Source organism: Halichoerus grypus, chromosome 4 (genome assembly GCF_964656455.1).
Source record: "Halichoerus grypus chromosome 4, mHalGry1.hap1.1, whole genome shotgun sequence".
In the NCBI taxonomy this organism is placed as follows: domain Eukaryota; kingdom Metazoa; phylum Chordata; class Mammalia; order Carnivora; family Phocidae; genus Halichoerus; species Halichoerus grypus.
Genome location: NC_135715.1, coordinates 36,675,806 through 36,690,815, shown reverse-complemented (window position 1 = coordinate 36,690,815; position 15,010 = coordinate 36,675,806). Strand labels below are relative to the sequence as shown.

General features: G+C 34.8%; 1 pseudogene; it reads left to right on the top strand.

Moving 5' to 3' along the window:
* Window positions 1-13,954: 13,954 nt before the first annotated feature.
* Window positions 13,955-14,747, top strand: LOC118554075 (uncharacterized; annotated as a pseudogene).
* Window positions 14,748-15,010: the final 263 nt, after the last annotated feature.

Sequence of the window (15,010 nt, the reverse complement as noted above, 5' to 3'; positions counted from 1 at the left end):
TCGAGTCCCACATCAGGCTCCCTGCTCAGCAGGGAATCTGCTCCTCCCTCTGCCCTTCACCCTGCTTGTGCTCTCTTGCTCTCTCTCTCTGTTTCTCTCTCAAATAAATAAATAAAATATTTAAAAAAATAAACAAAATAAACAATATTAACAATTAGATGTTTCTAAAAATTTAAATTACAGTGAGAGGGATTATCAATATGAATTTTGTAAATAAAATTATATTCTGCTGATTAACTTACACACTTTTTCAGAAATGGGGCTTAGAGACAGAGCAATATTTGGCAGAAACAGCAACATCTGCTGGGTTGAGGCTTTTAAATTTTCAATTTTCATAACAGTTGCCCTACTTAAGGCAATCTGTCTTTTGGTAAGAAAGAGCTGATTTTTTTTGCTTACAATTAGTCTACTATCATTCAGCAGGCTGTCACAAAGCAAACATGGAAATTTACAGGTCATGCTTTATCTCTAAAGATATAAATAATGCAAATGTTGGTAACATATGTAAGAATAAGAAACATGAGAAAGGAAAGCAATGACCATGTATGTATAAAAGAACATTATTATACAGTTAGATCTACATTATTAAAAAAGCACAATTCTGAAATGAAAGCAATTTTACAGAGGAAATGAAAACTAAAGAATTTAGGCCAATTTATTGTTCATTTCAGGTAAAAGATGACATAACATACCTGCATTCTTTACATGAATGTTTATGATCAGTGTAAAGGAAGAGATCTTCTAGAATTACATTTAATCTTGCTTACTGAAATGCCTATTATTTTTCTGTCTTCCTAATTTTTCTCACATTGCTTCCTTCATCTGTTCATTCTGTCAAGTTACAGTAGTTAAAATCCTACCTATTTATTCAAGTCCTACCATAAATGCCTCTTTCCTTGTGTTAGCCTACAAGCATTATTAAGTGTTTATCTCATTCCAATTTAGTACCTGAGAATATCTGCTCATCACTGATTATGTGCCATGTACTCTCTCAGTGCTTTTTCAGAGTGCTCTCAGTTAACGTTCTGCTTCATGTTTTTCCTGATACTCTCAGTTAATTGTTTATAACTTAAAGACTGGGATCACATCTGATTCACTTCAAAAAATTCTATATGCTATGGGCAGAAGACATGAACAGACATTTCTGCAAAAAAGACATTCAAATGGCCAACAGACACATGAAAAAGTGCTCAACATCACTTGGCATCAGGGAAATCCAAATCAAAACCTCAGTGAGATACCACCTCACACCAGTCAGAATGGCTAAAATTAACAAGTCAGGAAATGACAGATGTTGGCGAGGATGCGAAGAAAGGGGAACCCTCTGACACTGTTGGTGGGAATGCAAGCTGGTGTAGCCACTCTGGAAAACAATATGGAGGTTCCTCAAAAAGTTGAAAATAGAGCTACCGTATGACCCAGCAATTGCACTACTGGGTATTTACCCCAAAGATACAAATGTAAGGATCCGAAGGGGCACATGCACCTCAATGTTTATAGCAGCAATGTCCACAATAGCCAAACTATGGAAAGAGCCTGATGTCCATCAATAGAGGAATGGATAAAGATGTGGTATATATATACAATGGAAGATTATGCAGCCATCAAAAGAAAATGAAATCTTGCCATTTGCAACAACATTGATGGAACTAGAGGGTATTATGCTAAGCGAAATAAGTCAATCAGAGAAAGATAAGTATCATATGATCTCAGTGATATGAGGATTTTGAGAAACAAGACAGAGGATCATAGGGGAAGGGAGGGAAAAATGAAACAAGATGAAACCGGAGAGGGAGACAAACCGTAAGTGACTCTTAATCTCAGGAAACAAACTGAGGATTGCTGGAGTGGAGGGGGGTGGTAGGGATAGGGTGGCTGGGTGATGGACACTGGGGAGGGTGTGTACTATGATGAGCGCTGTGAATTGTGTAAGACTGATGAATAACAGACCTGTACCCCTGAAACCAATAATACATTATATGTTAATTTAAAATTTAAATAAATAAATAATTCTATATGCTTTTTTTTTTTTTAAAGAGAGAGAGCAAGCAGGAGGAGGGGAAGAGGGAGAGGGAGAAAGAATCTCAAGCAGACTTCATGCTGAGCATGGAGCCCTAACAGGGCTTGAACTCAGGACCCTGAGATCATGACCTGAGCTGAAATCACAAGTTGGACGCTTAACAAGCTGAGCTACCCAGGTACCCCAAGAATATTCTATGTGCTTTTGATTTAAGTACAATATATATTTCTTAAGTAGATCTGAGTCCCTGAAAAAAAGTAGGTTTTCTCACATCATAAAGTCAAAACAAACTGCCTCCATTCTCCTTTTCTGTCATCTCCTGTGGCTGTCATTCTCAAGTGTAGGTCTGCTCAAAATTACTATTGTTTCTTCTCTACTTCCCTCAGAGAAATATGAAAATGTGTAAATCATGGCTAAGGATTTTTACAGGAGTCTTACAAACACAAGCAAGTACTTTGTGACCCTACATCACAAAAGAGAAATGAATTCATGGGTTGCTTAAGCAAATCATAGAAGGATTTTCTTTTTCAAGCTCATTTAAAACTAGGAGTCAGAAAAAAAATATGTCCTTAAATCAGAAAAGTTCTTAGCAGAATTTTCACTATTGAAGAAGAAATAAAACAATTGTATCACTCAAATTGAAGTTAGCTATGACATACCAAAAAGCAATCTATTCTCCACATCAAATACCTTGAATCTGGTGAAGGGTCTGTTGCTAACCAGTTATACAGCCTTAGGCATGAAGCTCAGTCTTTTCTCCACATCAGCATCTCTATCTGAAGTGAAGATGGTGGATTCAATTATTTCTAAATTCCTCTAAGCTATGCTAGATGCTATAAAAAGGCACTTTCTTATTATTACTCTGAGTTATAAACCATGCCTCTCTTGTCAAAATTATACCTCTATTCTTTCAACCTTTAATATCTATGGTGTTTTTATAAATATGTTAGATTCATATACTCTGCTCTATACAATATATGTTACAGCATATTTATTTTTAGGAATGCATCAGTTTCATTGAGCTAGTGAATATTATTCTCATAGGGTGTGAAGGAAAAAGAAAAAGATGCACAACTTTTCCTATTCTCCGCTGAAGCTCATCAAGGCTGAATGGGGAGAATAGCTGGGCATTTACATAATTAATTTCCTTTATCATTTAAATTGCCCTAACCAATTACTTTAGAATAACAGTCATTTTGTGCATCTCACTTTTAGGCTACAGCTTCATTAAAATTAAATATGAAAACTTGATTTTTTTAAAAGCACAGTGCAGCACCAATTAGTGCAGTCGCCCATTATGAAATATCAGTGGAGACATGGGACCTCAACAAGACTGCAAAACGAACCTGTCTTTCTGCCTTTCGCATCATAAGAATTTGTGGGATAGAAATGATTAAAAAAAAATATATGGAAAAATGTTTGCAATAGTTTATCTCAAAATCTTTATGTCTCTTCTGTCTTTTGAGTGAGACTTTGAGAGACCCATTCTATAATTTCGGAGTCTTCTAATCTTGTGGGCCATAAAATCTATGATCTAAGGCTCATTAAATGATGACATATATTAATATTGACAATTTGACTTGCTAGAAATAGCTTAAGATCTCTTCTTTACATATTTTTTAAAGAAAGCTGAATAAATGATGAAAATATCCTGTAGAGTCAAGCTCTCAAAAAATTCAGAAAGTTTCTTTAGAAAGTAAACAAGGCATGAAAACTGTTCTTCAGTGTATGTAAAGAAAAAGGAAAATGCACACACATTCACACACATAAACACAGAAGGACCTATGGAAGATCTTGAGTGATAAAGTCACCAAATCAACTCCCTTACTACCAGTGATAATAATTTATTGCTTACACTCATAAATAAAATAAGTCCTTTTTTCTTCTATTTTTATTCAGCAAGTAGGCCGCTTGGTTTACAGCATGTCTGTACATCTACTCTAATTTTATTATATCTTAATCAGTCCTCTTTTCTGGGACATCTTATAAAAATCATGTGTATACTCAAATATACAATGATCAAGTATTTTTGGAGGGATCAGCAAATTATATCTAGTATTCAAGAAGCCAAAAATCATGCTCCACGAAGTGCAGTCTGAAGAAGTTTACCCGAGACTTCTAAGATTCTGATATCTATTTGATCTGTGAAAATTCATAACATAGAACAGTCACATATTTGTAACCCAATTCTGGGGTTCTGCTTTTTCATAGTAACCAAGTGACTTTGAGAAAGTAATAGAAGTATTTTGTTTTTAGATTTTACAGATAGATAGATATTTAAATTTAGAATTTTCATTTTGTTCCTAACATTTATTACAAACATTTAAAATACTACTGCTGTTGTTACTAACAGTTTTTAATTTTCATTTGGAATTCAAAATATGCATTAATATAATTAATATTATAATTGCAACTAATTTTATTCATCACTAGCTATTATTAACTTTTTACATATATTAATTTGTTTAAACCTCAAAGTAAACCTGAGGATATGCTATCATTATTACCATTTACTGATGAGCAAAATTAATATTGAAAATATTAATCAAATGTCCCATTCAATATCTGGCCCTTGGGGTTTCTTACTGCTTTCATTCTCAAATTTTAAATTTTGCTATCATAAATCAGCCCAAAATCATTTATTGGGAAGAAAATAACCAGAATGAAAATGCATGCATAATCAGCACTTTTGCTGCTCAGAATAAAGAATTATTGAAGATGTGCAGAGAACCACAAAACCTTTTAAAAATCTAATATGTGCAGCTATTCATAGTCTACCTTCCATGCTGTAGTGTGACAACTGCAGAAAAACAGGAAAAAAAAAATTCACTAACATGATAACCAGACACAGTAAGAATAGCAGTTGAAAAGGTTAGGTCACCATAAAATGTCCAAATCACATCACAACCTCACATTTTCACTTCCAAATTATCTTTTCCCAGCAGGGTAGAAATAGAGATTCAAACTGCATAACCTTTCATCCAACATTATTGCTGTGCTAGAGAGGAGGCTTAAGTAACTTAATTTTTCTCACAAAACCTGATGTTGATATTTGGCAGCTTCTAATCTGGTGGGGTGCCCTGACATGAATTGCAGATTCTCTGTGCTCCTTTTGAGAAGAGTTTGAGGAGGATGAAAGCAGATGCAGACAAACGCAGATGGAGCCCAGAAGCCAAATAGCATGAGGCTCTTCACTACAACAGGAGTAGATTTGGCAGCCTCACAGTGTTTTAAGGAAGAAAGGTAATCTTCTATAAAGAAATTAGATAGTCGCTTAACTCAAACAAACCATTGTGTCCTCGTTAGTATAGTGGTGAGTATCCCCACCTGTCAAACAAACCATTGTGGTGATTGTATTTTGTTTCCGTAACTTCAGGAAATGTTCTTTGAATGCAAGTTAAAATTAAACAGTTGTCTTTGGTTGTTATTGGCATTGACTGTCATTTTTTTAAGGCAATAATGGAATTTTAGGGTTGAAAGTGATATTTAAATTGGAACATATCCTAACTGATCTCCACAATCAAAGTCAATGTTGACCTTTTCAAACAGATACAACAAAATGAAAGGCTGTCGTTGTCTGGTCTGGCAATTTTAAATCTTATTTCTAGTTTCCTGATTTTCTGGCTACTGCCCTAAACTTCTTAGGGTTGCATTATTTATCCTTAATCCCCTATTCCTACAGAAATGAAGGTTCCTGCATGCCCTCCCATCAACAGTTTTCCCCAATGGTAGTTCTCTGTTCACTTGTTACTTCTTGGGGGTGAGAAGGAACATTTCTCTTCATATCCATTGGAAGGTTCTCAATTAGTGTACTTTGGGATCCCTCGACACCGCTTTACTCATTCTCCCTTGGGTAGGTGGGCTGATTAACTCAAATTTGTATAAGTTTTCCTACCGACAGGAGCTACCTACTATTTTTTTTAAAGATTTTATTTATTCATTTTGAGAGAGAGGGAGACAGACAGAGAGAGCACAAGCAGAGGGAGAGGGAGAAGCAGACTCTCCACTGGGCAGGGAGCCCGATGCGGGGCTCGACCCCAGGACCCCGAGATCATGACCCGAGCCGAAGGCAGCCGCTTAACCATCTGAACCACCCAGGCACCCCAGGAGGTACCTACCATTAAATGATTTCCTGAAAAGTTTATGCTTTACAAGGCTCCATCCCTCCTTGGGATATCTGCAGTTTTGAGCAGTTAATTTCAGAGACCTTAAACTCTAATACACTCTTTAGACCTTCTAAAACATAAAACAAAAAAAGAAATTTAAGAAAGTGATTAAGGCTACCCATTTGTACAGGATATATGGCATTAGGCCTTAGATTTTACTTTGTGGGCAAGGTATTTTAAACCTGGAAGAGACTTATGTTTATCCAAGTGATATTTTTATAGCTGAGGTTTTTTGTTTTTTTTTTTTTTTTTCATTTCTGAGGTCTGCATAGGATGTTCAAGCCAGTTCTGTGGTGACTACAGGGACTTGGGTAAAGGCATCACCTTAAGAAAAGATGCCTAGACTTCAGAATAAGTGCTAGATATCTATAAGCTTGGCAAAGTAGCTTGGACCTCAGAGAAAGCTTAGAGGGTACCACCTGGGGCGCTTCAGTGCTCTGCAAGACAGACCTCCTGGGGCTTAACAGCAAGCAGAACCTCATGATTGGGGTCTAATAAGTAAAGGCTGGTTGCTGGGGTTTAGCAAGCAAAAGACATGGAGACTTCATGGCTACCCTCTGCAAAGGCTAGATTGCTTGTGATCTAGCTAACAACCTATGTGTAGTTAGTTCAGGTGGCTTCGGCATGCATATTTTTATTGCTTACTTCACAAGTTCAGCATTTCCTAAGTAGGCAAAGATGAAGCAAGAGAATCTTACATCTTTTTTTTTTTTCTGAGAATCTTACATCTTTATAAATATTTTAAAATCTAATTTATAGAATATTTGCTAATTTTATATCATGTGCCAGCTAAAGTTTGTGTGTACTTCACAGCACTAGGGAGGTTCTAGCTTTAAAATGTAAATGCAAAGACCATATGGGTTGGGCTAGATTAGCAGCCCCAAATCTTTTTTTAATATTCCCAGTCAAGAAGGAAACTAGGAACAGGGCATACCCTGAGTCTTCTTTTTTTTTTTTTTTAGATTTTTTATTTATTTATTTGAGAGATTGAGAATGAGAGACAGAGAGCATGAGAGGGAGGAGGGTCAGAGGGAGAAGACTACCTGCTGAGCAGGGAGCCGGATGTGGGACTCGATCTCGGGACTCCAGGAACATGACCTGAGCCGAAGGCAATCGCTTAACCAACTGAGCCACCCAGGCGCCCTCTGAGTCGTCTAACCAGTGCAAAGAACCACAGAAACTCAAGTTGGTTCTAAATTGGTTAACTTCACATAAGAAAGAAACCTCCCTAGGAGGCAGATTTGTTAACTGTAAACAGTTCCATAAGAGGCAACAGAATAAAGAGCCATTGTGGTGCATGACTGAAAATGCTCACTCACAAGGCAGTGTAAATACTGGGCTCCTAGCTAGAGACCAAAATGAATAAAGAACTGGGTGTCAGAAGCCAGGGACTCAAAGAGGGAACAGAAATTAGAAAACTGTGCAAAATGGTAACATAGGAGGGCCAAAATCATTCAGTTGGCAGTTGATGTCTTCCAATTTTTTTTTTTTTTTTCAAAACCTAAGCAGAGAAGAAGGATAGAAAGATGCTTTTCTTAGTTTGCTAAGGCTGCCATAACAAAGTACCACTGACCGGGTGGCTTAAACAACAGAAACCTATTTTCCCACAGTCCTGGAGGCTAGAAGTTCAAGATTAAGGTGTTCGTTTCTTCTGAGGCTTGGACATGGTAGTCTTTTTTCTTTCTTCTCTGCCTTTCTTATATCCAAATGTCCTTTTCTTGTAAAGACATGGTCATGTTGGACTAGGACCCACACAATGACCTCATTTTAACTTAATTGCCTCTTTACAGCCTTATCCCCAAATATATTCACATTCTGAAGTACTGGGGGTTAGGACTTCAACATGAATTTGGAGGGAACACAATTCAGACTATAACAATGCTAACTGGGGGAACAGTTCCACAAAACCCCAATGTTTATCATGCTTCATTCCTGCTTGTTCTTTGTTTTCTTTGTGCTAGTTTCCCAGTCTTGGGAGCTCAAATCACTTGTGCAACACAAAATTTAAGATTTAAGAACATTTAAGAGATTTTAAACTTCATCCTTATCTCCTTAAGTGTCTCAGGGCTTGTGGTGCTGAATATTCCTGAGGCTGTTCATCTTCAGATGGCCTGAGTTTACTTTAGATAAGAATCATTTAGGTTGATTTTTAGAGCAGAGACAACTTACAGTCAGCTCTTAGAACTGGAAAGTGACAGAGCCAGGGCTAGACTGCAATAGTTCAAATATTTTTATGCAATCAAATGTGCTAAGCCTTCAACTGCAAAAACACAGAAAATAAATCATATGAATTATAGAATGATGCAGAAAGATTCCTGACCAGTTAAGGGAAGCTTCCTGAGGACATGATTTTGAAACTCTACTATATTCTGATTTACCCCACAGTCTGCAAATATGTGAACATTGTTACACTACTATTTAAAACATGGCACTTGGGGCGCCTGGGTGGCTCAGTCGTTAAGCATCTGCCTTCGGCTCAGGTCATGATCCCAAGGTCCTGGGATCAAGCCCCGCATGGGGCTCCCTGCTCAGTGGGAAGCTTCTTCCTCTCCCACTCCCCTTGCTTGTGTTCCCTCTCTCGCTGTCTCTCTCTCTGTCAAATAAACAAATAAAATTTTTAAAAATAAATAAATAAAACATGGCACTAGTCTACAGGTTAAAATAAATTAAAAGTCTGAAACCAGATAATTCAACTACAAATAGATAAACAGATGTTTAGAAAAAGTTCGAAAGTTTAGAACCTTTCTAAAATGATGTTTTTACTAAACATGGCATTTGTTTTCCTTTAATTGAGTCTGTATCTTCATTATTAATAAACAGCTAAAAAGTCATTTTCTTTGCCTCTCTTTCTCCTATTTATTTAAATCACACCAAAGGCCAGACCACCTTGAAATTTATGATTTATCTGAAGAGACCTGAAATAATGTATTTGCCAAGAATGGACACATTAATTTGACCAAGAATTTTGTGAAATTTTTGAAACACAGTAAATTTTGTGAATCAAGGTACTAGAAAAACAATCAATGTTATTTGATACAGATGTAAAGACATTCTAGAAAGTTCTTTCACTATAAGTAAATTAAAAACAAAATGATGATGATGATGATGGTGACTCACACTTATTATGGGCCAGGCAAAATTCTAAGTTCTTTACATGTATTTTAATTCATTGTATCTGCATAAGAAAATGATTAGATATTCCTCACTAGACAGTTGATGAAATGGGAGAGAGAAAAATTCAATAAGTTGTCCAAGATGACATCGCTATTAAGTGGTAGACTTCTATAAAAATAATCAAATTCAAAGATAGATCAATCTGCACATGAATTCTTTCTCCTATTGCCTTTTTACATTATTATTTTTATTTTAGTAAATCATACCTGCAGAAAAGTTTATAAATCATGTGGGCAGCTCTATGAATTATCAAAAAAAGAACAAACTCATGGAATCCCCACTTATAACTAAAAATTGAACACTACCATCACCCCAACAGTAGCACATTCCTACTCTCTGAAGTAACTTCTACTTTGACTTATAATATCATATATTATTACATGATATGGGTTTTTATTTAAATGAAGTCATGTGGTATATACTATTTATTTTACTTGACTTTATTGTTTGTGAGATTCATCAGTTTTGTTCCATGGAGCAAATGTTCATGAATATGTGGGTCTGTTTCTAAGCTCCTATTCTGATCTATTGGTTTACTTATCTTTCCTTGAATTAACACTATAAAATTTGTTTTACTATATGGCTTTTTTAATATCATTTTTTCATCATAACTGTACTCTTTAATCCCTATGCCCTATTTCCCTTATCCCCCGACCCACGTCCCCTCTGGTAACCATCGGTTTGTTCTCTATAGTTAAGAGTCCATTTCTTTATCTCTCTCTCTCTCTTCTTTCCCTTTGCTCACTTGTTTTGTTTCTTACATTCCACATATGAGTGAGATCATATGGTATTTGTCTTTCTCTAACTGACTAATTTCACTTAGCACTATACTCTCTAGCTCTATCCATGTCACTGTAAATGGCAAGATTTAATTCTTTTTTATAGCTGAATAAAATTCCATTATATGTATATGCGTGTGTGTGTGTGTGTATCACATGTTCTTTATCCATTCATCTTTCAGTGGACTCGGGCCCCTTCCATAGTTTAGCTATTGTAAATAATGCTGCAGTGAACATAGGGGTGCATGTATCCTTTTGAGCTGGTGTTTTACTGGGGGTAAATACTGAGTATTGCAATGCCTGGATCAAAGTGTAGTTCTAATTTTAATTTTTTGAGGAACTTCCATACTCTTTTCCACAATGGCTGCATCAGTTTGCATTCTCAACAATAGTGCTAGGGTTCCTTTTTCTCCACAGTTTTGCCAACACTGGTTGTTTCTTATGTTTTTGATTTTAGCCATTCTAACAGGCATGAGGTAATATCTCTTTGTGGTTTTGATTTGCATTTCCCCAATGATGAGGGATGTTGAGCATCTCTTCATGTGTCTGTTGGACATCTGTATGTCTTCTTTGGAGAAATGTTTGTTCATGTCTTCTGCCCATTTTTTAACTGGAATATTTGGTTTCTGGGTATTGAGTTGTACCAGTTCTTTATATATTTTGGATACTAATCTTTTATCGGATATGTTATTTGCAAATATATTTTCCCATTCAATAGATTGTCTTTTAGTTTTGTTGATTGTTTCCTTCACAGTGCAGAAGCTTTTTATTTTGATGTAGTCACAACAGTTTATTTCTGCTTTTATCTCCCTTGCCTCAGGAGACATATCTAGAAAAAAGTTGCTATTGCTGATGTCAGAGATTACTGCCTGTGCTCTCTTCAAGGATTTTTGTGGTTTCAGGTCTCTGAAACATTTAGGTCCTGAATCCATTTTGAGTTTTTTATGTATGCTGAAAGAAAGTGGCCCAGTTTCATTTTTTTACATGTGGCTGTCCAGTTTTCCCAACACCATTTGTTGAAGAGACTGTCTTTTTCCCATTGTATATTCATTCCTTCTTTGTCAAAGATTAATTGACTATGTAACTGTGGTTTATTTCTGGGTTTTCTGTTCTATTCCATTGACCTGTGTGTCTATTTTTATGCTTAATTTACTATATAGATTTTTAAAAAGTTGATCCTGTTTTCAAGATTGCCATGGCTTTTCCTGGCTCTTTATATTTCAGTAAAAATATCAGAACCAATTTTTCAATTTACACATGCACACCCGCACAAACTCCTGGGATTCTTTTTCCAGGGAAGCCACTAAACATATAAACCAATTTGAGAAAACTTAACATCTTTCCAATATTGAATATTATAATCAAAAATGTGGTCTATTCTTCCTTTAATTTATATCTCCATAATTTCTCTCAATAATTTTTATACTTTTCTATTTAGAGATCTTGCATTGATTTATTTCTAGTTTTGTTTTACCTGCTGATGTAAGTGATATACAATTACAAAATATATTTTCCAATTGTTTCTTGGTTAAATATATGTAAATGAAGCTGATTTTTAGATTGACCCTACATCCAATAAGTTTGCTAAGTCACATTTAAATTAAATTTAATTGTATTTAAATTTATTTTATTATAAGTGTTTGCAACATTTTATGCAAAGTCCAAGAGCCTTTTTTTCCTCCAATCTTACATACTTTTTCTTGCAGCAATAAGGAACTCAGTGTTAACTGAATCTTACACTCATGAATTAAACCCAATTTGGTGATAATATACAATTTATTTTATGTATCATTGGACTTGGTGTGCTTATCTTTTGTTTAGAATTTTTGCAACTGTGTTTATGAGATACTTTAGGCTACAGTTTTTCTTTCTTGTAATATCCTTGTAGGATCTTTATGTAAGGTGATATGTTCTCAAAACAAAAAAAGTTGTTCATTTTTTTCTATCATCTGTAAGGATTCATGGGTATATTAATAGTATTTCTTTCATAAACATTTGGAAGAATTCACTGATGAAACCATCTGGGTTTGTAGTTAATTTGAGGACAAGTTTTAAATTATGAATTCAATTTATCCAATAGATCAAGCTACAGAGATTTTTTTCTTCTTTCCTAGTTTGCCCTTAAACCTCAAAAGTTATTCATTCCAATACAGAATGTCCAGAGTTCTTTGTCTTTTGGAACTCTTTCTGAATCTTTAGCTACCATGGTAGCGATAGCAAAAAAGCAGAAACACTAATATAAAGAAGAAGCTGGCACATAATCAGATAAAATACTTTCTCAATTCAATTATAGAGATGATCAAAGGGATATTTCACTCTCATCAAGTTAAAAACAAAGAAACTGAAAACCTTCACATGGATTTTCTTAATTTTACATTAACTTTCATTCCATGCTATTATGCTTTACTATTTTTAAGTTAAATACAGAGTTAGAAATGTGTGAAAAAAATTACTTTTCTTCAACCTTGTTAAACAGATATAATGTAAGCAGCTACTAAGAAATCTGGCACAGTGAATAAATTGGCAAATCTTAATCAGATGTGAGTGGTTTTGTCTAATACGTGCTATTATATATTCAATTTTCAAGTTTATACCTTAAAGCAAGTATACGTTTATAAGTATAAATAGTTAAAACATGACATGTATGTAAATACATTTTAATATTTAATCAAAAGTTTACATTTAAAAAATTATACTCTTCTGCTTTATATTCTAGCAGTGAACATATGTTGAATAATATAAAATTCACCTTAGATAAGATTACTAGAACTAAAATGTTGCTAGTGCTATTTTCTTGGTATAACATATAAATTTATTTACTGCACATTATTCATCAGTGATCTTAAAATCATTTAAAATACTTTCACCTTTGATTGTATGGTGTTTCCTAATATTTGTCAATTCCAGGATAAAATAAAATAACTTTGCTAATAACAAAACTCAATGTTTGAAGTTAATTATAATAATTTACATCAAAGCAAGGACTAACTACATCTTCATTTAATAATACAGAAAAGCATTAAATCTAACCTTACATTTTAATTTACATTTTTCCTAAAATACACACTAAAAAAACAGCCAAACACTATATATATATATAGTACCCATTATCTCATTAGTGTCAACATTATATGACATCACTATAGATGACATAAAATGTTGCCTAGTTGTTTTCTAGTATTAAAAGGAATCAGCCTTGCTGGGAATTCAGAGACCACAGAAATGTAAGCATGAATGTCTGTTTAAATATCTGATAACACTACTAAATATCTAAGTAAATATGGTAAATTTATGGTGTATAACTTTTTTGAAAAATGTTTTCTAATTCTTACAAAGCCAGAAATGTTTATATAATTACGTGATATTTTTCCACATCAATAACCAGTAGAATAATTATAAATAATGAATAGAGGAAGATTAATTAGCTTGGTAGAAGTACTTTAACTCAGAGCTTAACTCAGTTTAACACAAACAATTCAATACATTAACCTTGATCATTATTCGGTATGTATCCTAGAATTATTAATTTGCAATTTACATGTGTTGAGATTTAAACTTTTTTACACCAATCTAATAGTAAGTTACTGAATTGTCTTCATGTTTTGACTGTTTTTCTCCTGCAGTGGGTCTGACTGAGCCTTGTTTAGATCCCTGCTATATTACCTGTACAAGTCAACACAACAACCAATTCTATATGAACAAATTTGCAACAAATTTAGGACCATTTTTTGTTGTAAATATCATTAGTTCACCTTTGGCAGAACCCAGAACACTTGGAGTATATATATTTTGCTCAGATAAAACACTAAGAAATAATGGTTGTCTCTCAATCAAAGTGGATAAATAGAGACAAAATATTGCACTTGTTTTCCTCTTTTTTCTCTTGCACCCAAGATCAAAATAAGCTCAAACATGAGTCTCATGAGGTGGAAAAAAATCTTCAGAGAGACAATAAGTTGTCCAGGGATGAGAACAAGGCTCTTAGAAAAGAAAACAAGTCCCTTTGGGGAGAAAATAAAGCTCTTCGACAAGAAAACAAAACCTTCCGAATGGATAACCAGTTGATCCGGGAGATAAATCAATCCTTGAGACAGCAAAACGAGGTCCTATGGAAGTTTAAAAATGTGATTTCGGAGAGCCAAAAACCAGCAGGGGAAAAAATCAATGCTTTGAACACAGAAAGAAAGTTTTATTGGCAACAGAATCGAGCCCTGGAAGCTCAGATCAAGGCTCTCAGAGAACAGGAGAAGGTCTTCCAGAATGAGGTGAAAGCTCTTCAGGAAATAAGGTCTCTCCATGAGGAGATAAAAGGCTTGCAACACCAGGAGAGTGCAATCAAGATGCAGGAACAAGCCCTGATGAAAGAAGGAATAGCACTAGAGATGGAAGAACAGGCTCTGTGGAAGGAGGAACAGGCCCTTCGTGAAGAGAACAAGGCTCTTAGAGAAGAAAATAGGGCTCTTCAAGAGGAGGAAAAAGCCCTTCTGGAAGAGGCAAAGGTCCTTGAAGAGTGGAATAAGATTCTTCAGGGAGAAGACAACAAACACACTTGCTGGAAAAATGCACAAAAATAAAACAGAGCAGGAGAAATGTGACCTGAAAACGTAACCAGCAAACCGTGAAGACCATTGACATTCCAGTAAAAATCATTAAAACTTTTGAAGGTGAAATACTGTTGCTGGGATTGAAGTCAAAAGCCTGGAAATTTACAGTACTCAGTATCTGGTCCTGGAAACTAAATAAAGTTCTCAAAAGTTAAAAAAAAAAAAAAAAAGGAAATGATTATTTTGGGTTTACTTAGATTTCACACTATTCTTGGAGGTATATATTATTCTAGAATAATCTGCAAAGATGTATTGCTCAAAGCATGA